At 36.3% G+C, this 25,266-nt stretch overlaps 1 pseudogene; it reads right to left on the reverse strand.

Moving 5' to 3' along the window:
- Positions 1-19,965: 19,965 nt before the first annotated feature.
- On the reverse strand, positions 19,966-20,084 carry LOC127691782 (uncharacterized; annotated as a pseudogene).
- Positions 20,085-25,266: the final 5,182 nt, after the last annotated feature.

Raw genomic sequence — 25,266 nt, forward strand, 5'->3', positions numbered from 1 at the left:
TCAAATGGTTCTGATGACTGCCCTATTGTCCAGCCTTTAACAAGCACTCTGGCCTTCTTGGGCCCACAGTGAGAAGGACACCTCTTCATGATCCTGACCACCCTGAGTGACTCTGAAAATAGATGAGATACAATCCTGGATTTGTCACTCTCATCTGAAGCTTGCTCTCTAGAGACAACAGAAGGTGGACAAGTGATGGGTCATCAGACAACACACACAAGGCCCATTAAAAGTCAGACTGATACAAAATTCTAGAGATTAGTTTTCTATATTGCATCATCTTGAGTTGCTAATATATGCTCCAGTACAAAATATATGACTTTGATTGGAACTACAGAAGAAAGTCTTATTACTAATATCGCTGCCTGTGGTTCCCCACTCTCAATTTTGACTTAGATAAATTGTTTAGCCACAAATAGAATTGTTGCCCAAAGACTACAAGCATATACATTTCCTCATTCTCTAAGTCTTTTGGATGTGGGATCCAGAGTATGGAAAATAGTTTGCCCACCCTTCAAGTATATCCCTGTCCCTCAGATGAAGACTCTGGCTGTGGGGGCCAAGATATAAAATTTTGTGCTACTTGGGGCTATGAAACATTACCTCCCTGGGTTCCCAAGAAAGATAATTTTGAAATACCATTTTTTAAGAAAAATGGAAAAACCCTCCAATTTAAATTAAGATAAAAAATGAAATAAGTAATGTATGGAATATAGAAAAGATTTGGGGATTCTGCCTTTATGTGTCTGGTAAAGAGTTTGGGATTACGTTCACTATCCAGAGATTCCAGATCACCAAGAACAGAATCTTAGATGTCATTGGTCCTAGAGAGGTGTAACCCTTTTCAGGAGTTTTCCCTTACTATTTAGTACCTCAATTGCATTTGGATTGTTTCTGGCTCAGGACTAACTCCCTTTTTTCATCAGTGAAACTTCTGACTTTTGCTTACTTACACATCTATTGCCTCAGGTGAACTATTATTCTGAAGAGAGAGGATAAGAACACGTTGGACTTTTACACTGATCCCAGATGGCCTGGGCAGCTCCAGTACTAGTGCCCCTCTTAGTACGCATGAACATAGCAGGTTCTACCAATTTGGGAGTAGCAGCACTTATTAAAGAAGATCAAAATTTTAAATACTTAACACATTGATCATGACCTGTCAGAATTAAAAACAAAAAAGCAAAAACAACAAGAAAGAATCAGTCACTTAATTTCTTCCCTTGATTCATCTAAAATGATATTGCAAAACAGAAGAGGACTTGAACTTCTCTTAATGCAACAAGCTTTTTTACATATTGCTCTAGGTGACCAATGCTGTTTCTATGTAATCATTCAGCATTCAGGCATAAAGGAAGAAAGACTAAAGTTAATCATATAATGGATCTGAAGGAGAGAGAGAGAGAGAGAGAGAGAGAGAGAGAGAGAGAGAGAGAGAGAGAGAGAGAGAGAGAGAAGGTGGGAGAGAAACAAAAGGCCAACAAAGGCTGGTATAAAAGTTTATCAGTTCTCCCTGGCTAACCTAATTAATAAATCTGTAATGGGTTCCTTGTGCCTTCTATTAATGTTGATTTGGGGCCCTTAGCTTCTTCTATTGAGAAATGTATTACAGCTGTCCAGCTCATGGACCTTTAGTCCCAGTATAATCTCCTACTGCAGGAGAAAAAAATGAAAAGTCATTGTCTTTTTTATTTTTTTAATTCTTTATTATATATTTGCTTTATTTACATTTCTAATGTTATCCTTGTTTCCCCTCTGAAAAACACCTGTCCCATCCCCCTCCCCCAGTCAAGGATTTGACTTCCCACAACACAAAGGGGGATTGTTGAGCCTCCCTCCCCCAGCATAGCTGCTGCCATTTTATTCTGTGCCTGCTGGCTATTTCATAGTGTTGCTCTAATATGCCTGTCAGCTGTTGATACAGGAAAGTCAGAGCAAGAACATACTGAGCAATACACTGTTATTTTTTTTAGGTTATGAGGTTTATTAGACTTAAGAAATTTTACAAACATAGGCTTAACTTAAGACCTATCTAATTAAAGGTCAATATGAACTGTTATATCTAACCTGGCTTAAGTCAGGTATGACCACTGCACAGCACTTCCTGCACCTACATATGAGTTCATAGTGGGTTTTGTGGTTCGTGCCTCTATAAGCTGTCCCAAAGAAATTTCAGGCTTTCATCTCTTGAGCCTAAGCTGTTGCCATGGTTAATCCGTCTTGGGGTGTGCATTCAGTAAACTATACCTGTTTAATTGATATCAGTGTTTGTATATTTGTGGGGTGACCCCTGAACTATACAGTCTCAGTCTCATCTCTGTAGCAGAATAAATTCTCTTTGAATTCTAATATCACACTCTCACCCCATCTCTGGAGAAGATCACCAACAAGTATCTTACCTTAAGTCTGATAATATCTTCAGTAGATTACACAGATCTTCTCTTGTAACATTCCTTCCCACTATTACTACAGCACCCAATGCCAGCAGACATATCTGTGAGTCAGCCAGCCAATCCTGACACTGAAGCAAGTAGCCCAGAGAAAAAGGTGGGCAAGCTTTAGATCTCCACTCACCCTCCACACCCAATCTTGCAGTCTCTACTGTAGCTCTTTTAGTGTCCTCTTCTCACTCTCTGTCAGTACTCCCAGGGAACTAAGAAGACTCTACAGGATTACCCTGCTATCCTCCCTTTTGTGGACATGCTTGAGCTCATCCCCATTACGAAGTATCAATTTCCAATACTCAAAGGGACATATTATCTGGAACTCCAGTGACCATACCTATCGTGATCCTAGGGGAATTTTCTATCAGCAAACATTCAACCATAAGACTCTATGAAGAATTATAGAATAAAACAGAAAGCAAGAAATACAATACATACCCAAAAAAGACAAAATTAGATACCAGCACCTAGAATTACAGCCATATTAAACCCAGACACTTAGATGTCAAACAATAACACCCAGGAAAATGTGTCTCCACTAAGCTTATCAATGCAACTCCAGTAAGTTGTGAGTATTGCAACCATAGTTGAAGCACACAGAAAAAGACCTTATAATAGTCTTTAGGAATGTAAAACAGGTCCTTAATGAGGAAATAAACACCCTAAAGAAATCTATGAACACAGAAACAGTGGAAGGAAATGAATAAGACAGTTCAAGACCTAAGTAGAAATAGGATCACCAAAGAAAACCTTAAGTGAGGGATATGTAGAAAGGAAAAGGTTAGAAACCTGAACAGGCACCTCAGAGGCAAGCCTCACCAAAGAATACAAGAGATTAAAGAGAAAATCAAAGATGCAAATATACGATAAAAAAAATGAAGGAAAGTCAAGGAAAATGTTTAATATTAAGAAATTCCGGAGCAAAAAAATCAAGGAAATATGGGACACTATAAAAATCAACAAATAATAGAAATAGAGGAAAGAGAAGAAATTCAGTTTAAAGACATTAAAAAGTTTTTGGACAAATCATAGAAGAAAATTTCCTAACTTAAAGAAGGAGATAGCTATCAAAGTCCAAAGACATTAGGAACACCAGATAGAGTATCCCAGATATATAATTCTCCTTGGAATATAATAATCAAAACAGTAAAGGGACAGAATGAAGAAAGAAGCTGCAGGAAAACCAACAAACAAATAACATATCAAGGAAAACCTATTAGAAGCCCAGAAAAATAATTCTCCTTGGAATATAATAATCAAAACAATAAGGGACAGAATGAAGAAAGAAGCTGCAGGAAAACCAACAAACAAATAACATATCAAGGAAAACCTATTAGAAGAGCACATGAATTCTCACTAAAGACTCTAAAAGCTACCAGGCACTGAGAAGATGTTCTAAAGACACTAAAAGACCTGAAATAACTAGCTCAGATTATATTTAGTAAAACTGTTAATTATAATAGATGGAGAAATTAAGAAATTTCATAAGACCAAACTTAAGAAATATCTATGTACATATCCAACCCCACAGATGCTAGGAGCACAACTCCAAACTTAAGATTTCAATCACGTCCAGAAAACACCAGGAATAAATAACTCTAGATCAAGTCAAAAGATAGAAAACATACCACAGTTGTCATAACTGTTATGACCAGCAGCATCAGAGGCAGGGTCAACAAATGGCTGCAGTAGCAGCAGAGAGACCACATCAGGCCAAACAGTTCCACGTGGGGTTTATTTAGGAAAGGGGCAAAGGTGGCAATAGAAAGAAAGAGGGGAAGAGAGAGAGAAAGAGAGAGGGATGTATATGCATGGTGATGTGGTCACAGGTAAAGGTGAGCCCAGTGAACTCTGGGAACATGGTGTCTGTTGCCTTGGCTACAGGCATATAGGCCATGCTGTCATCTATGTGATGTCACAGGTGTCACAGGTCTCGATACCAACAATAACTACAAAATACCAGAATCAAGACACACTGCTCATTGCTTACTCTCCATATTAATGATCTCAATTTGAAATTAAAAATAAATTAATATAAGTCTTTCAGAGTAGATGTGAAAACAGGATCCACCTTCTGCTGCATCAAAGAAACAACCATTAACATCCAGGATAAATATCACGTCAGGGTAAAAAGCATGGAAAAGATATTCCAGTTAAATGGGCCAAAGACATGAGCTTGTGCAGCATTTTTAATATTTGATAAAAAAAAAATAAATAGCCTTAACCCTCTTTAAGGAGGTGGGAAAGGAAAGGATACTACATACTTATCGAAGTAAAAATCAACCAAGTGGTTGCAACCAACATTGCAATTCTCAAAATCTATTCACCAAACATCAAGAGCAACCAAGTTCATAAAAGAAACACTGCTATGGTTCATAGCACATGTTGACCCTTATCCACTGATACAGGGGCTCCGATGATATCCTATTCTCACAAAGAGGGAGCTAATTTACATAACAAAGAAACAGAGGAATTGTAGGGATAACTGTTGTAAACAAATGAATGTGGTAGGTATTTACAGAACATTATGGGGCATGAAGAAGGTGTTTCTAAGAGGTAATTCTATAACTAAGTGGCTAAAATAAAAATAATAATAATAAAAGAAAATGCTGGTGAGGACACTTACTAGTAATTTAACCTGAGCTGATTGCCAACTCACTGGCTACAGCAGTTGATGGACTGACTCTAGCTGAGGAAGCTAGAAACTGCTGAGAGCATTGCCTACCAGCTCTCCTGCTCTGGGAACACCACCTACCTGCTAGCAGGGCAGTCTGTGCTCCTCCAGCTTCCTCAGTGTCCCCCGCTCTCGCCAACAACCCCTATCCCCCCTGCACACCCCGCACCTGCTCAGGCCAACCAGGACATGGCCTCTATCATTCTGAATGATACCTTCCTTCTGCCTCACCCAAAAAAAAAAAAAAAACCACTGTGGAATTTAATGATTTGCTTTAAGTGAAGGAAATAAAAGTAAAATAACTTAAAAAAGGAAAGAAATATATACTAAGAACAGGAAATATATACTAAGAATCAAGAAAAATGTTGATTTTTTTTGAGACAGTCAACAAGATTGAGCAACCCTTATCCAAATTAACTAAAAGAGCAAAGAAAGAATATGCAGAATTAGTAGTAAAAAGGTACACACTTTATTAGACACCGAAGAAATCTAGAGAATTGAGAGAAAGCAAGAGAAACCACTAGTGAAAGAACAGCAGTCATTAAAAGTTTTTCTGCCAATAAAAGCCCAGGGCTACCTTGTTCTGGAAAGACTCAGTGAAGCAGTATAGGGCAAAACCAGAACGGGGAATTGGGAAGGAGTGGGTGGGAGAAAAGGGGGAGGGAAGGGGGCTTATGGGACTTTCAGGGAATGGGGGGCTAGAAAAAGGGACATTATTTGAAATGTAAATAAAAAATATATCGAAAAAAAAGAAATTAACAAAAATTGAAAAAAAATAAAGACGTCAGCTAGAAGAAGAAGAAGAAGAAGAAGAAGAAGAAGAAGAAGAAGAAGAAGAAGAAGAAGAAGAAGAAGAAGAAGAAGAAGAAGAAAAAGCAGCCCAGGGCTAGATGGTTTTATTACAGAATTCTATCAGAAGTTCACACAAGAGTTAATTTAGTGTCATCACTCCACAAATTATTTCACAATATACAAACAAAAGGGACAATGTTCAATTACTCTTATGAGGCTACAGTTACTGTAATACCCAAACCACAGACACAAAAAAGAAAGAAAATTACAGATCAATTTTGTTTAAGAAAATACATCCTAAAATTATTGTTAAAATACTTGCAAACTAAAACCAACAACAGGTCAAAACAGTCATCTATAGTGATGGCATAGGCTTTACCTTAAATATGCAGAGGTCGTTCAATATGCAATCTACCATGAAAATAAACTGATAGAAAAAATCCACGTGACTATCTCATTAAATGATGAATAGGCCTTTGACAAAATCTAATACCTTTTCATAACCAAAGTCCTGACAAGAATAAGAATTGAGGAGATATATCTCAATGCAATAAAGGCAATTTACAGAAAGCCTATAATGAATACCAACTTAAATAGAGAGAATCAAAGCAATTCCTCTGAAATCGGGAGGAAACTGAGGTTTTCCACTCTCTCCATTTCTATTCCATATAGTATTTGAAGTCTTTTAGCTAGAGCAGTAAGGCAAATGAAGAAGATCAAGAGGATAAAAAAAATGGAAAGGAAGAAATCAAAGTACCTTCATTGGCAGTTGATATGATAGTATACATATGTGATCCTAAAAATCATACTGTGAAAGTCCTACATTGCATAATGCTTTCATCATAATGGCTGGATATAAAATTAACTCACAAATATCAGTTACTTTCCTGCAGAAAAAACAGCAAATGGATTAAGAAATAAAATAGAGGAACGTGTTTTAAAAATATCCTCAAATGATATAAACTCTTGTAGTAACTCTAACCAAGCACTCAAAATACTTGTGATAACCACTTTTATATATTGGGGAAAGTAATTGAAGATCTCAACATTTGGTAAGATCTGCCCATGGATTTGTAGTTTTTGCTAGAAGGAATCTACAGACCTAATGCAATTCCCATTAACATTCTAGCATAATTCTTGACAGATATTGAAAGGACACTTTTCAATTCATATGGAAACACAAAATACTCAGGATAGAATAAATATATCCTGGTTGATAATAGAATTGTAAGAGGTATCACTATTCTGTATTTCAAGTTGTACTATGGAGCTAAAGGGAATTAAACAATAATGGTATAAATAATACATTGATCAATGGAATAATATCGAATTCTCAGACATAAATCCACCTATCTATAGACATCTGATGTTTGATGAAGAAGCCAGAATACACAATGGGAGAAAGACACTGTCATCTATAAATGATGCTGACCAACTGGATGGCTTCATATAGAAAAATCCAAATAAATACATGCTAATTATTCTGCAAAGAACTCAACTCCAAAAGATTCAAAGACCTCCACATAAGACCAGACACTGATACTGATAGACAAGAAAGAGGATAATAACCTTAAACTTATTGGTAAGGAAAAGATTTTCTAATGCACACAGTTACTGGAGAGAAAAATTACTCTTGAGGATAGCAGGCACGCTCAACAGAAGATGGTCAACAGAGAGCAGACTGAAAGGCATCATGGGAGGTCCATTGTCTCAAACTTTCATCTCAGGGCTTCTTTTCTACATTTGCATGTCATTTTTATTTTATTTATACATATTTTCTTCTTTCTTTTTTTATTATGGTTGCAACTTTATTTTTTTATAAGACTTTCAAGGGTGTGAACAAGTGGGTCATTCTTTTGCTTTCTTTGAGCTCTTTTCCTACTATTAGTTTATTGTGTCCAATTCTGGTGTGTTCATTTTTGCTTTGATTAATTTTATTTTATGTACTTTATCATTATTATTATCTATATCAGGCCTGTTTGTTTTATAATCAGAATTAAAGTCCATCTGGCTAGGAGGAGTGGTGGAGAGGTTGCTGAGAAGAGTAGAGAGAGATGTCATAAACTGAATATATTATAAGAAAAAAATATTTTCAAAAGGGAAAAGAAAAATAAGTAAAATAGTGTAACAACTTAAATAATAAGCTCCTATAATATGAGTGCAAATGTGAGTTAATTGTTTCATAATATGCATGGATTTATCAATACATATTTTTATCCCTTGCGTTCCATAAATATAGGACACTTTAGGCAACATTTTATGAGCTAGAACTCTCAACACTTTTAAGGTCACTTAGATTTGATAGTGACAGCAATATACTAAATTTCAATCTGAACCACACACATGACTTTAGTACATGTTAGAAGAAAGTGATCCTGCCCAGGGAGCTGTGGAAGGAGAGAAGCCCCACGACCAAACTCGCTGCCTGCAGGGACACAAAAGGATCACTAGGTACTGTATCACCCTGAGCTCTAGATTTCTGGTAGTGCAAACCGCCAGGGGTCTGCCTGCACTCAGGAACTAAGCACATAGGCGGTTCATCTGCAAGCCAGCCCATCGCAGGACCAATGTCCTATGTGAGAATCAACAGAGAGATTGACCCCCACCACAACTTCTTCCCTCCATAATAGAGCAGACAGAGAACACCTGGTTGACCTTGACAACCTAAGTATAGCATTGCTTGAGGCAAGACTGAGAAGGGCTGCAAAGGCACAAAAGAGCAAACAAGCAAATGACAGAACTGAGCAAAAATTTCCAGGATCTAAAAACAGAAGTAGAAACAACTAAGAAAGCACAAAGGGAGACAACTTTGGAGATAGAAAACCTTGGGAAGAAATCAGGGACTACAGACGCAAATATCAACAACAGAATACAAGAGATAGAAGAATCTCAGATGCCGAAGATACCATAGAAACCATGAATTTTTAATGTTGAGGCAGAAAGAGACTGAATTTAAGAGAACCATAAAACATGTCGTAAATTTCAGGACAGAAAGGAAAGTGGAATAGTGACACTATATACCAACTAAACCAGTAAGTTAAATTAAAATGAAAAAAAAAATTCTTCATTTTAATTAATATTAACATGTAGAATTCTATAGTGTAGAATTATATGTCTTTTTATGGAATGCTGCTCACATATAGAAAATAGAATAAAATTTACTAGAATAACTAGATAACAGAAAAGGTAGCCACTACAAGCATAAAAATCAAAATTAAACCGTCTTCCTTCTTCATTCTTCATGATTTCTTAAATTTAAAGACAATAACTTCCTTAAGCAAAGATTCATTAATTTTTTTAACATTTGCCTTCATTTGTAATAAAATGTAAATGGACTATTGATGTGTACTTCCTTTACTCTGGGTTAATTTTGTTTCTGTTTTGTTTTTGCTTTTTCATAACACACTTAAATTATGTGATTTAGGGGTTCTGTGGTTTGGATATTCTAATTTATTCACATTTAAATATCTTTTCCTAGTGTTTGGCACAAACTACAGTTTGGTGGTTTTAGCCCACACTGTATGAGATAAGTAATTCTTTATCACTATCGCATCCTAATTCCAAGTGTATAACATCATTGCTACCACTTTTCCCCCAAAGAGTTAATATCTCCACATATACACATTGATTCATTCAACTCTACTAGCACCTACAGGTAAAGCCCTATAACTAAAACTATGGGAAATTTGAAACAGGGATCTGGAAGAACTGTGCAGACAGAGCAGTTGTTGCTAGATAGTAGTTACACATATGACAAAGGTGCTGAGAAACTCAACAATACAGCTTAAATAAGACCACCATAATGAAAATGTCAGTTGCTATGGCAACATGGATGGGTAGGATTTCCCATGCTGTCAGACCTATAGGTTTTCAATGACTGCTGAGATAGAGAGAATCAGGATTTCTGTTATGTTTTGTCTTTTGTTAGTTTTTTGTTTTGTTTTGTTTTTGTTTTGGGGGTGTTTGGTTTTGTTTTAAGGAAAAGTTCTCTTATAAGTTCTTTACCCCCAAGTCTCTTTCACTTTTGTGTATATGTGTGCTTATATATAAATATATGAATGTGTGTGGTGTGTACACATATGTGTAACAGTACTAATTAATGAATTCATGAATTTGAGAGGGAGTATGAGGAGTTGAGGGAGGAGAGAGAGGGATGAAAATGCTGTTAATATATAATGACATAAATTTTGGAAAAATATATAAACATTTTATTTAAAATTAAAATTTACTTAAAACTTTACCAAAATTGAAAAATAAATAAATATGTGAACAAGAATATTTACAAAATGATTTCAAATTATACATTATAAACCCTCCTAGGTCCTCAGCATTCAAAATATCATTTTATTTTTCTTCTCTCTTTTTTTATGTAATGGCAATTCTTGAGTTAGGATCTCCCAGCTATGTGTTCATTCATTGCTATTATCATGATAGATTGTGAACTCTATGATGGCAGATACTATGAAAAGCACTGATACAAATATTGGCTATATTGTGTATGTTAAACAAACATACTTTAAAATATGATAGAAACTTTCTAAATGTAAAGAAATTGAGCTGAGTTGCCCTTGTACATGGTATCACATTTATTTTTGGTATTCAGTATTCATCAAATATTTTTTTAAAAGTAATATGGAATGGAAGAGTAACAGAGGTTAAATCTACATTTGTAAATTTTTAATGGCCATTTGTTTGTTGTTTTTCTGTTGTACAAGTGCTATGTGTGTATTTTCTGTGTAGGCTTATGTGGGATCTGATTAAAACCTTTTTTTTTTTTGTATACCAATTCAGATTTCCAGAACTATCACACATGTACTCTAAACATGAAGGGATAAACTGCTTTTCCTGACACAGCCCTGAAAATATTTTCTCTCGTTTCTGTCACATTTTCTTATTAGAGTAAATTAACTCCCAAATTGATGAGACATTGGAAAGCAAATTTGAAAACCTCTTATGGATGAAGCTATATTTTTGCATCCATCTACTATAAACATGACTTTTTCTATAAAACATAGTAATGTGCCAAATTCTACTCCCTTACTTATGATTTACAATCTTTTTTTTCATCCTATCACATAAAGTCTCATCTTGTTATGGTGTAAGTGAGAAGTCCAAAAGTTTTCTTCTAAATTAGAGCAAAATAGATATCTTATTCCATAAGGATTGGTATTGTTTGTTTAGCATTCTTATTATTCAGAAGACTTTGGAATGGAAAGGACCAATTATTGTGTTCCATTCTCACTACTGTGTTGTATGAAAAGTATGGTGTGCCCATGATATCCTCTTCACTGTAATGTGGAAAATGGGAAGACACAATTGTGAGAGCTCACTGTCTTAGTAAGGGTTTTATTCATGTGCAAAATATCATGACCAAGAAGAAAGTTGGGAATGAAAGGGTTTATTCAGCTTACACTTTCACATTGCTATTCATCACCAAAGGAAGTCAGGGCTGGAACTCAAGCATGTCAGGAAGCAGGAGCTGATGCAGAGGTCATGGAGGGATGTTACTTACTGGCTTGTTCAGCTTGCTTTCTTATAGAACCCAGGACTACCAGCCCAGTGATGGCACCACCCACAATGGGCCCTCCAACCCTTGATCACTAATTGAGATAATGCCTTACAGCTGGAGCTCATGAAGGCATTTCCTCAACTGAAGCCCCTTTCTTGGTAATAACCCCAGCCTCTTTCAAGCTGACACATCAATCCAGCCAGTACATTCACTGTGTATCAGAAATCCAGCTACTCAGAGGCTGGTTTATTTGTTAGTTTGTTTCCACTTTTTTTTAACTTCACTAAGGTTTATGTTTTCTTTATGAATACGGATGATCCATAAAGAATTTTTATTCCATTATGTGGCTAATATTTTCCATAATTAAACTAAGCTTGAGATGCCGCAATACTTTCATCATACTGCTGGCCAGCCCCAGATTTTGAGGTTATAAAGATTTCATACTCATCATTGTTCCTTTGAAGAACAAACTATAGATTCTTCCATGAAGAGATCTTGGAATCAATATCAGAAAATGGACAAAAATCTCCAGGGAAGGATTGATCCTCCCAGTAAAGAACAGAGGTTCTCCTGATGGAAGAGTTCACCAAGTAGTTGTATAGTGCCAAGTGGTCAGGCCGAAAAATACACATGGAACATTATATGGACTCAATTGGATACATTAGGAATATATTTGTATATTCCTAAGTGTGTGTGTGTGTGTGTGCTCAGGTGTGCATGTGCACATGTGTGTATGCATTGTGTGCATGTGTGTGAGAATGTGTGTGCATGCATGTGCATGTGTGCATGTGTGTGCATGTGCTTGAGAGTGTGCATGTGCATATGTGTGTGTGCCTGTGAGTATGTGTGTGTATGTGTGTGTGTGTGTGTGTGTGTGTGCTTGTGATAAAAATTAACATAAAAAGAGACCATGGGTTGGAAGAAGAGTGGAGGATACTATAGGAGAAGGTTTAGAAAGGGGAAAGGGGAAGGAGAAATATTGAAACTAGATTAAAATAACATTGAAAATGTGTGTTCTTAATATAGAGTTACAATATAGCTGGCTGCTACAAAGAATCATTCCATAATTCTTTTAAAGGCTGCTATGATTCTCACTATTTAAAGCAAATGATGTTGAAGGTATGCAATTGTCGAAGAACTCATCTATGTGGAAGTGTCTGAATCACTTGTTTCAGTCTTTTTAAATGTCTTTAACTAAAGGATTTACACACCCACTCTGGCTATGATCTTTCAATTGAAGTTATTTCATTCTTTGAGATTCTTGTTGGCTGAAAGCTTATGCAGAGCTTTTGTTATGGCACCAAAATTCTACTTCAGGACAGAAAAATAACTCATTCTTTAGTGTATCTCCCACTATGTTTGTTTTGTTGTGAAAATTATTTCGATAGTACTCACAACACCCTTTCAAGAATTCTAGTTTGTAAGATCCTAAGGCCATTAAATTCATTTTCTTTTCTAAAATTTAGGAAATGTAATAGTTTGGTGACATTTTCTGACATAATGTGGGTCTCCTTTCTATTATATTCTAAAAGCATTTCTTACTCTTCTTTACTCCTTTACTGACAATAGCCCCAAAGCAGTCTAACTCTGCCCATAATCAGAGTCCTACTTGCTTCTATTAGCAATGTTCTCAAGGTCCTTTTAATTCTCTTGGAATACTTGGTCCTAAAGCCACAGTTTTTTATTGTTGGGGTTATGCAAAAAATGTACTTCTAAACATTTATTAAATATTAGTATGAGATCCACTTTCTAGCCAATTGAACATAAATAGGAACATAATTCTGATTTCTTTTTGCCTTTTATCTTCTACTTCATTAGTGGGAGAAATAATGCATCAGAATAATTACATTCTGAATATTTTAAAGCCAAAATTAAACTAAAAGAATCTATATTTTGAAATAAAACTAAACAAAAGGGAAGGAAACAATTAATGTACATTGATTTATTATGGTGTGTTTTAGCTATGCTATAAATCAATATTAAATTTCCCCTAAGATAATTTTGGTAAGTTAATAAGACTTTTGGGAAGATTAATATCTCATATTCTATAAATTTCTTGATATGTTTACATCTCTGTTTTGAGTCTGTAAAGAAGATAAGAGTTCCACACTAACAGGTCCTTTAAGTAAAATAAAGGAGATGCTTTGGTTAAAAGCAGTACAAAAGATATTTTCTGAAAAATGTATTGTTCCCCAGTTTTCTCTTTTCAAAATTGTATATATTGTAATTGTTATTTCCCGGGTTTTGGCTCCAGGATAGCTTGCCAATGTTATTTCCAGGGTTTCAGCACCATTGTTATGTTCATAAAATGAGAAAGAAATTTAGAGAAAGTGGTATATGGTGATGTGGGAGAAGGGGGTGCACAGTAGGCATCCTTTCCCCCAAGGGACCAGACATACACAGACATGGTATAGAGTATATTCAGGGCAGAGGATGGGAGGTAATGGGGTAGTGGAGGGTGAGGGAGAGAGTAGAAAAGAAGAGGCTGGCCATGACCACATGGAGAGATGGGGGAGGGCAGGAGAGCCCAAGAGGGCAGAGTGGAGAGAGGTGAAGAGAGGCAAGAGGAATAAGAGATAAGAGAGATAAGAGGGAGAAGAGGGGCCTAACACCCTCTTTTATAGGCCAGGCAACTGTGGGAAGGGGCATAACTGGCTGTTGCCAGGTAATTATGGGATGAAATTTAGAAAGAACCTTAACAGTCATCACAGGTGAAAATACTTTGACCTATACATATAAATATACTTCACAATGATCTCAGGAAACAAGTTGGAGTAGCCATTTTAATATCAGATAAAATTGACTTTCAACCCAAAGTCATCAAAAGAGACTCTGAGGGACACTTCTTGTTGGACAAAGGAAAAATACAACAAGAAGAACTCTCAATCCTGAACATCTATGCTCCAAATGCAAGGGCACCCTCTTTCGTAAAAGAAACTTTATTAAAGCTCAAAGCACACATTGCACCTAACACAATAATTGTGGGTGACTTCAACACTGCACTTTCCTCAATGAACCGATCAGGAAAACAGAAACTAAACAGGTACACAATGAAACTAATTGAAGCTTTGGACCAATTAGATTTAACAGATATATATAGAACATTCTATCCTAAAGCAAAAGAATATACCTTTTTCTCAGCACCTCATGGTACCTTCTCCAAAATCGACCATATAATTGGTCACAAGACAGACCTAAACAAATATAAGATCGAACTAATCCCATGCCTCCTATCAGATCACTATGGAGTAAAAGTGGTCTTCAATAGCAACAAAAACAATAGAAAACCCACATACACATGGAAACTGAACAATATTCTACTCAATGATACCTTGGTCAAGGAAGAAATAAAGAAAGGAATTAAAGACTTTTTAGAACACAATGAAAATGAAGACACAACATACCCAAATCTATGGGACATAATGAAAGCAGTGCTAAGAGGAAAACTCATAGCCCTGAGTGCCTCCAAAAAGAAAATGGAGAGAGCATACACTACCAGCTTAATGACACACCTGAAAGCCCTGGAACAAAAAGAAGCTATTTCACCCACGAGGAGCAGAAGGCAGGAAATCATCAAACTCAGGGCCGAAATCAATCAAGTAGAAACAAAGAGAACCATACAAAGAATCAACAAAACCAGGAGCTGGTTCTTTGAGAAAATCAACAAGATAGATAAACCATTAGCCAGACTAACCAAAGGGCATAGAGACGGTATCCAGATTAACAAACTTAGAAATGAAAAGGGAGATATAACAACAGAAACTGAGGAAATTCAAAAAATCATTAGATCCTACTACAAAAGCCTATAATCAACACAACTGGAGAATCTGGAGGAAATGGACAGTTTCCTAGACAGATATCCGACACCAAAACTAAAATAGGATCAAATAGATCAACTAAACAGTCCCATAACACCTGAAGAAATAAAAAGGGTTATAGAAAGTCTCCCAACCAAAAAAAGCACGGGACCAGATGGCTTCAGTGCAGAGTTCTATCAGACCTTCATAGAAGACCTAACACCAATACTCTTCAAACTATTCCACAAAATAGAACAGAAGGAACTCTACCCAACTCGTTCTATGAAGCCACACTTACGCTGATACCAAAACCACACAAAGATCCAACAAAGAAAGAGAACTTCAGGCCAATTTCTCTGATGAATATTGATGCAAAAATACTTAATAAAATTCTTGCCACCCAAATCCAAGAACAAATCAAAACGATCATCCACCATGATCAAGTAGGCTTCATCCCAGGGATGCAGGGATGGTTCAATATAAGGAAATCCATCAATGCTATCCACTACATAAACAAACTCAAAGAAAAAAACCATATGATTATCTCATTATTTGCAGAAAAAGCATTTGACAAAATTCATCATCCTTTCATGCTAAAAGTCTTGGAAAGAACAGGAATTCAAGGCCCATACCTAAACATCGTTAAAGCAATATACAGCAAACCGGTAGCCAACATCAAACTAAATGGAAACTTGAAGCAATCCCACTAAAATCAGGGACTAGACAAGGCTGTCCTCTCTCTCCATATCTTTTCAATATAGAACTTGAAGTTCTAGCTAGAGCAATTACACAACATAAGGAGGTCAAAGGGATACAAATTGGAAAGGAAGAAGTCAAATTATCACTATTTGCAGATGACATGATAGTCTACTTAAGTGACCCGAAAACCTCCACCAGAGAACTCCTACAGCTGATAAACAACTTCAGCAAAGTGGCTGGTTATAAAATCAACTCAAGCAAATCAGTAGCCTTCCTATACTCAAAGGATAAGCAGGCTGAGAAAGAAGTTAGGGAAACAACCCCCTTCAAAATAGCCACAAACAAAATAAAGTATCTTGGTGTGACTCTAACCAAACAAGTGAAAGATCTATATGACAAGAACTTCAGGTCTCTGAAGAAGGAAATCAATGAAGACCTCAGAAAATGGAAAAATCTGCCATGCTCGTGGATTGGCAGGATTAATATAGCTAAAATGGCCATCTTGCCAAAAGCGATCTACAGATTCAATGCAATCCCCATCAAAATCCCAACTCAGTTCTTCACAGAGTTAGAAAAAGCAATTCTCAAATTCATCTGGAATAACAAGAAACCCAGGATAGCTACTATTCTCAACAACAAAAGAAATTCTGGTGGAATCAGTATCCCTGACTTCAATCAATACTACAGAGCCATAGTGTTAAAAACTGCATGGTATTGGCACAGTGAAAGACAAGTGGACCAATGGAATAGAATTGAAGATCCAGAAATGAATTCACACAACTATGGTCATGATCTTCGACAAAGGAGCCAAAAACATCCAGTGGAAAAAAGATAGCCTTTTCAACAAATGGTGCTGGATCAATTGGAGGTCAGCATGTAGAAGAATGCGAATTGATCCATTCTTATCTCCACATACTAAACTTCACCCCAAGTGGATCAAGGACCTCCATGCAAAACCAGACACACTGAAACTAATAGAAAAGAAACTGGGGAAGATCCTTGAGGACACGGGCACAGGAGAAAATTTCCTGAACAGATCACCAATAGCTTACGCTTTAAGATCAAAAATTGACAAATGGGACCTCATAAAATTACAAAGTTTCTGTAAGGCAAAGGACACTGTTAAAAGGACAAAACGGCAATCATCAAATTGGGAAAGGATATTCACCAACCCCACATCTGATAGAGGGCTAATATCCAATATATACAAAGAACTCAAGAAGTTAGACCCCAGGGAACCAAATAACCCTATTAAAAAATGGGTTACAGATCTTAACAAAGAATTTTCACTTGAAGAAATTCGGATGGCCGAGAGGCACCTTAAGAAGTGCTCAACATCATTGGTCATTAGGGAAATGCAGATCAAAACAACCCTGAGATTTCACCTTACACCTGTCAAAATGGCTAAGGTCAAAAACTCAGGAGACAGCAGGTGTTGGCGACGATGTGGAGAAAGAGGAACACTCCTCCACTGCTGGTGGGGCTGTAAGATGGTACAACCACTGTGGAAATCAGTCTGGAGGTTCCTCAGAAAACTGGACATGAGACTTCCAGAGGATCCTGCTATACCTCTTCTGGGCATATACCCCAAGGATTCCCCGGCGTGCAATAAAGACACATGCTCCATTATGTTCATAGCAGCCTTATTTATAATAACCAGAAGCTGGAAAGAACCCAGATGCCCCTCAAAGGAGAAATGGATACAGAAAATGTGGTATATTTACACAATGGAATACTACTCAGCAATTAGAAACAATGAATTCACAAAATTTTTAGGCAAATGGTTTGATCTGGAAAATATCATCCTAAGTGAGGAAACCCAATCACAAAAGAATACACATGGAATGCAATCTCTGATAAGTGGATATTAATTAGCCCAGAAGCCCTGAATACCCAAGGCACAAATTGCATAACAAATGACTCCCATCTAGAAGTATGGAGAGGGTCCTGATCCTGGAAAAGATTGATCTAGCATCATATAGGGAATGCTAGGGAATATAAGGACAGAGAAAAAGGAGGGAGGCGATTGGAGAAGGGATGGAGAGAAGAAGGTTTATGGGACATATGGGGAGGGGGTATCCGGGAAAGGGGAAATCATTTGGAATGTAAACAAAGAATATAGAAAATAAAAATATTAAAAAAAATAAATGTGCTTCATGTTTTTGTAGAATATTTTTTACTTATGATTCCTTTATATTTCATTAACAATATCATTAAGTATTTAAAGTACTTGTTGAGTATTTTAAAGTACCATGTATCTTCCAATGGTTCTAGAGTAATCTCAGTTTACATACATGAAATAAAGTTGTATCTTCTTGAGCTTCATTTGATCTGTGAATTGTGTCTTGGGTATTCCAAGCTTCTGGGATAAGTATGGATACTCTGGTCCTTCTTAGAAGTGGGAACAAAATACCCACAGAAGGAGATACAGAGACAAAGTGTGGAGCAGAGTCTGAGGGAAAGACCATCCAGAAACTTCCCTACCTAGGGAACCCTCCTATATAGTCACAGAACCCAGACACTATTGTGGATACCCACAAGTGTTTGCTGAACAGAGCCTATTAGAGCTGTCACTTGAGAAGCTCTGCTAGTGCAGGACAAATAGTGCGGGGGACACTCTCAGCCAGCCATTGAACTAAGCACAGGGTCCCCATGGAGGAGCTAGAGAAAAGACCCAAGGAGATGAAGGGGTTTGCAGCACCATAGGAAGAACAACATGATGAGCCACTCAGTATCCCCAGAGCTCTTAGGGACTAGTAACCATCAACCAAAGATTAAACATAGAATTGCCCATGGCTCCAGATTCATAGGCAGCAGATGCTGGCCTTGGTGGACATCTCTTAGTCCTGGGAAGGCTCAATGCCATGCCTCAGTGTAGACGAATACTAGGACAGGGAAGTGGGAGTGGGTTGATCGGGGAACAGGGGGAGAGGAGATGGGTTATTGAATTTTCAGGGGGGAGAACCAGGAAATGTGAAATATTTGATATGTAAATAAAAATATATCTAATAATAATAATAATGTGTGTGTGTGTGTGTGTGTGTGTGTGTGTGTGTGGTTTCAGTTACAATTTGCAAAATCTCAAAGACTAAGGGGTTAGACCCCTAATTAAATTGAACAAAATACTTTGGGGAAAAAATTAGAATTACCAAATAACAAGATCTAAATTTATAGTACTTTCCTTCATGCTATTTTGTCTTGTTTGTTTTCTAAAGTGAGAGATAAAGGCATAGAGTTGGACAGGTAGGGAGGTAAGGGATCTGATAAGACATCAGACTATATTTTATGGAACATAAATTTATTTCCAATAGAAAAGAAGAAAAGAAGGTAAAGAAGACAATAAGATGTATCTGGAAATTCTGCTTCATATATTTCAACTCAGAATTTCACAGATGACTTCAATGGCTGTTATATTTATGTAAAACATAAGCTAAGTGTATTCCTATTATTTGATATGTTTCTGAATTTCCATCCTAGTTAGTAGCTTTCATCTCACTGTAGGATACAATGTTAGAAGCCCATAGAGCTATGCAGCATCATCATGTTCCCTTGTTATTAAATATGTGTGCTTATCTATTTTGTTCTCTATTATCAATTGCATTATATTTAAGATGCTATGTATAAGATAGAATCAAAGGTGGAATCAGTGGAAAGGTGTTTTACACTTTTTCAAATTTATTCACTCATATATTTCATCCTTACTACAGTTTTCCCTCCTTCTTTACCTCCCAGCCCCTATCCTCACCCCCATCCACAGCTTTCTCTTCTTATCCATCTGTTCCTCCTTTGTCCCTTCAGAAATGGGCAGTCCTCCTGGGAACATAGGTAATCATGACTTTAATAGTTACAATAAGACTAGGCACCTCCCCTCTCATTAAGACTGAACAAGACAACCCAGTATGAGTAAATAGTCCTAAAAGCAGGCAAAAGAGTCAGAAGTTTCTTTAAGTTTCTCTTTGTTTAATTTAATTTAATTTAATTTAATAGACTTGTGTGGCACTAGACTGACTGGTGGTTGTTTCAGGCTCACTTTCCTTTTTTTTTTCAGGGAGTGTTAGGCTACTTATCATTCTGATTTTTACAGGTCTGATCACTTAGCATAAACATAGCCTCTCTCCTTGCTTGTATGCACATGTAATACAACAGTCACACCTGAGATGCCTCTAGGGGCAGTTGGTAGTCACTTTGACCTACTAGTCCACACAGGCCCAGATGGAAACCAAGGGAAGAAAGCAAGCTGGATACTAGAAGAACCCTATGTGAAATCATGGCCCTAGGTGGGAATGAACCCTAGACAAATGACCCATCCACGGGGCCACGCCGGTCAGAGTAAGGTTCGAGCCCGAGACCATCACTCTGGTGCCCTGACATGAAAATAGTCTGAGATAACTAGGGCCAACATAGTCATAACATATTTCCTTAGGACAGATCATTATGAGTTCCAGAAACAAAGAAGTAGAGGAAAAAGCACAATATTTGCTAGTCCACACTGGCTATGAATTGTCAAGATATTAATGTGGAACATAAAGTTTACATGTGTGGAGAAGGAACAGCTCAGTGACATCTCTATCAAGGAACTTCTCATTAACATGAACACCCTTAAATATGTTAGGAAGTTTAACTGTCAATCATGAGCATGCCATGAAAATTAATATACTCTTATGACAGCATACAAAAATATCTTTATCACTTGGAGTTGCAGAGCAGATACACTTGACAGTCACGTTCGAGATTAAATTATGAGATCACATTACTATAAAGTTGTTAAATGAACAATGCTAGTTGATTTCAAGTGGAGACATGATAAAATTACAGTGTATTCCTATGGCAATGATATGTTATGTGCCTACACCTGAGGGTATTAACTTTCAAAACAACTCTGAAATCTCTGGAAAAATGAATTTCAATTTTAGTGCACTTTAACTCAAACATCATTCTTCCAGTTAGCTTCTAGGAAAATATAAATGGATTTTTCTCACCTTGTGTCTTACTTAGGGTTTTACAGTTGTGAACAGACACCATGACCATGGCAAATCTTATAGAAGACATCATTTAATTGGGACTGGCTTATGGGTTCAGAGTTTCAGGCCATAATCATCAAGACAGAAGCATGACAGCTTCCAGACAGGCATGGTGGAGGAGGAGCTGAGAGTTCTACATCTTCATCTGAAGGCTGCTGGCAGAATACTGGCTTTCTAGGCAGCTAGAATGAGGGTCTTAAAGCCCACATTCACAGTGACACACCTACTCCAACAGGGCCATACCTTCTAGTAGTGCCACTCCTTCAGCTGAGCTTAGTTTAACAAACCATTAAAACCTTGGATTGTCAGGCTACCTGTCCCCAAAATTGCCTGAAACCGTAAGGATGAACACGTTGGGTATACACTGAGCAGTCACAGATGAACAAAATCAGAAATTTAAGCGATTTTTACACCCTATGAAGATCTCTTTACCACTGAGAAAGGAAACCACTGAGGAACTGATCATGTCTCAGGAGATTGAATGGACCGCTCTGAATTTCTACATTCTTTTTAGAATTAAAATATAAATAAATCACTTTCTTCTTTCCATTTTTATTTTCCCACATCTGCCATGTGCCATCTCACTGCTTTCTCTCATATCAATAGACTATTTTTTAAAATATATAATGGTTTAATTTTTACATAACTCTGCAAATTAACACTACATTTATATCACTCCAGTTTGTGTCCAGATAGAATGAGCTCTTCCACCTTGAACGCTTTTTTATTTTATTTTTTATTAATTAATTATTTTTATACACTCCATATTTTATTCCCCACCCCTCCAACCACTGTCCACCCTCTGACTGTTCCACATCCCATACCTCCTCCCCTATCCATATCCACCCCAACTGACCTCTAAACTCCCTGGGGCATCAAGTCTCTTGAGGGTTAGGTGCATAATCTCTGAATGAACACATTCCCAGCCGTCCTCTACTGTACTAGGGGCGGGCCTCATAGCAGCTGATATATGCTGCCTGTTTGTTGTTCCAGTGTTTGAGAGATCCCAGGGATCCAGGTTAATTGAGATTCCTGGTCTTCCTGCAGGATCTCCCTCAGCTTCATTCAGCCTTCTTTAATTCAACAACAGGAGTCAGCAGCTTCTGTCCATTGGTTGGGTGCAAATAGCTGTATCTGACTTAAACTCTTATGAACACTTTGAAATTTAAGAAATTTCAACATAAACCATATCTGTAGGGGATTTCACTTATATATTTACAGAAAATATAACATGTTGCGTTTATTTCCTCAAATGATGAGATGATATGAGAGCCATACCCAAGTTGTATAAATATACTTCTTGGGCTCAGTCCAGAGGATTTGTTTCTTTGCGCTAATTATTTCCAGCCCTAGAAGCTTCTAGCCTTCCTTCAGTTTACTCTGCCAAGTGGACTGATTCAATCCAGCTTCTCTTGGCTTCTGACTGAATTGCTCTGCTTGGCTTCATACCAACTTTGGCAACATGTTCTAAACTTGTAACGCATTTTTATTCTCCGATGTGGTCTGTTTTCACCTCTGTTTAGTGTGTTCTCTCTGCAATCTGTCTCATTAAAACTGTCACAGGAAGAGGGTGGGGAAGTGAGCAGGATGTAAAGTGATTAACTAAAAATAATTAATAATAATGAAAAACTTGGAGAGTCCTGATGACTGAGGGGAGGATGCAGTGTTTGTAATCCAGAAAAAAAAAGGAGGTTATCTCAGATGGAATGCCAGAGCTCCTGGAGGATGGAATTTATCATGGAATCATCTTACTAAAACTACAACTAGAATCACTCACAGACAGCAAGATGCTACGAACATTTATGCTATTTCTCTACCCTTTCTGGGCACAACTAAAATTAATAGGTGAGAAATAATAAATATGTATATATGAATATATATAATATAAACACTTTTTATGAATACATAGATGTATATTTATAATTTTTTAAAAATTTACTTGCCCCAGTAAAACTGCCATGCACACACAGTACACATCTACCCTCGTAAGTAACCTCTCCTTTGATGTTCTTATGAGATTTGAGCATATCCTATCTCTGTCTCATTCTGTTAAATCTTTCTCTTTATTCACCACTTTGTCTACCTCACAATTAGACACTACTTTCAAACACAGATGCTTCCTTCTACAAATTAACCTTACCTTCATTTTGGGGGATTAAAGGTGTGTACTAAGACTGTGGCTGCATTCTAGATAGATCATACTGTAATCCAGGGCATGTATGTATTTAAGTTGGTTCATAGAGTTCTAGAAGGTCTTTGGAGGTGATCCTTTGCCAGAATGGCAGTGCTGCAGCAGAACACATCCAATGTATAATATAGATTTGATTGTTTGTTTGTTGCTTGATTTTTATTTGGATTTACCCCCTAATAAAAGGAATAACTAAATATCTTTATGAGAAATCATTTTCCCCCTAAAACTGGGAATAACTCATTATCAATGGTCCCTTCATGAGAGAAAGAAATTGAGGGTGAGCTAAACTTGTACACAACCAAACCCAATCAAAGCATGAAGTATTAAATCAATGCTGCTAAAGTTTCCTGAGGTATTAGTCATAAGAGTTGTTTTATATACAGAAACTGCTGAACTTATTTCAGATAGTTCAGAACTATTTTTTATTTATATGACTACAACAGACAATATGAAGCAGAAATTATTTATTATTTATTACACATATTCAATCTCAGAAGAGATTGCCTACTCTGCTGGCACAAGGACATGAAGAGATTGACCAATTATTAATAGGAAATGTGTTAGAATCTTCAAAATGTCATTTAAAACATCATGTTAACAGCAAATATTTAAGAGAATTTTATTATTATTTCTTGGCAACCAAAGAGAAAAATATGCGTGGTATGGTCTGTATGTGTGGCAGTTTTACAGGGACTGATTTATAGAGACAGGTGAAGAAAAAGCAATCTAAATGCAGATGAAGACAGGAGTCACAGAATGAGAAGGAGCCAAAAGATTATGACTTATTTCCAAATTTAGAATGAGGCCAGGCAGACCATTTCAGTCAGAAGCTGAGAAAAGCTAGATTGAATCAGTCAGCTTGGAAGATTAAATTGTACAGAGGCTAAAAGTTTTGAAGTCAAGGACTAGGGATAGTTAGAAGAGAGAAAGAAACCCTCTGGGCTCAGCAAAAGATGCATGTTTCCACAGTATGGATAAGGATCTTATATCATCATCTGAGGAAATAAACAAATATTTTTTAAAAAGGAATTAACCTGTTACATATTTTAGAAAATATTTTAATGTTTTATTGAATCTGTTCTCAATTTATTTACTTTACACAAATTGCTCAACCTTAAAAACATAGAATGGTATTTTTTCTATGTCAACAAAGATGACTCAGGTAGTCTTGTGGATGTGAACATTTAGAGATACTCTATACCTCTTTGATCAAAATATAATGTTTTGAAACTGGTTCTAAGGAGAATACTCATCAACTAATCAATGTCTGTTTAAACTGTTGTGTGGAATTATAACAATCTGTAGTACAAACCAATTTTAAAAGAATTAAGTCAAAATATTTAGTAAAGAACAATAACAACCAGAAAAATGAAAAATAATTAAATCATAAAATATGTAGATATTCCCATGAGAACAAATAATAAGGTATGCTTTATTATTAAGGTACATCTCTGATGAATGAAATTATTTAATTTGTTTTTTAACATTTTAATTATCAAGTGGTTTTATTATTTTTGGCTTGGAAATAAGCAGAATGTGATTAATAATAAAAATGTTTTTATTTTAAACTTGTATTTAAATTACTACATTAGAATTTATGATTCCAGCATAAAAATTATATAGTGACCAATAAACTTGTGATGTCAATATAAAAATAAAAATTACCAAAACAAAGAACATAATGATATTTTACCTACAATCATTGTTTTAAAGTATTGTGATAAAATACTGTCTCCTTACTACAAGTTATATAATATAAAACATTGTATTATTACTAAAAACAATCTTATGCCAATAATTCTAAAAATAGACTATTATTAGAGGACTTGGGTTTGGTTCTCATCACCCACATCACACAGCTCACAAACAACTAGAACAGGTTCCACAGAATCTGGTGCCCTTGCCAATATCTGTGGGCACTTTTATATACTTGGTACTCAAGCAGACATGTAAGCATGAACACATACACACATAAAAAATAATTGAGATGTGCTCTTAAGATAGACAATATTCATTTATTTTTACATAATCCTTCAAATATGAAAATATCTAGAAATATAGAGTATTAAAATAAAACCAATTACTAAAATTTTATTTTCATTTAATAAAACTCTGCAACATATTTGAGTCATATTATTA

The sequence above is a fragment of the Apodemus sylvaticus genome, chromosome 8 (assembly GCF_947179515.1).
Source record: "Apodemus sylvaticus chromosome 8, mApoSyl1.1, whole genome shotgun sequence".
Taxonomy (NCBI): domain Eukaryota; kingdom Metazoa; phylum Chordata; class Mammalia; order Rodentia; family Muridae; genus Apodemus; species Apodemus sylvaticus.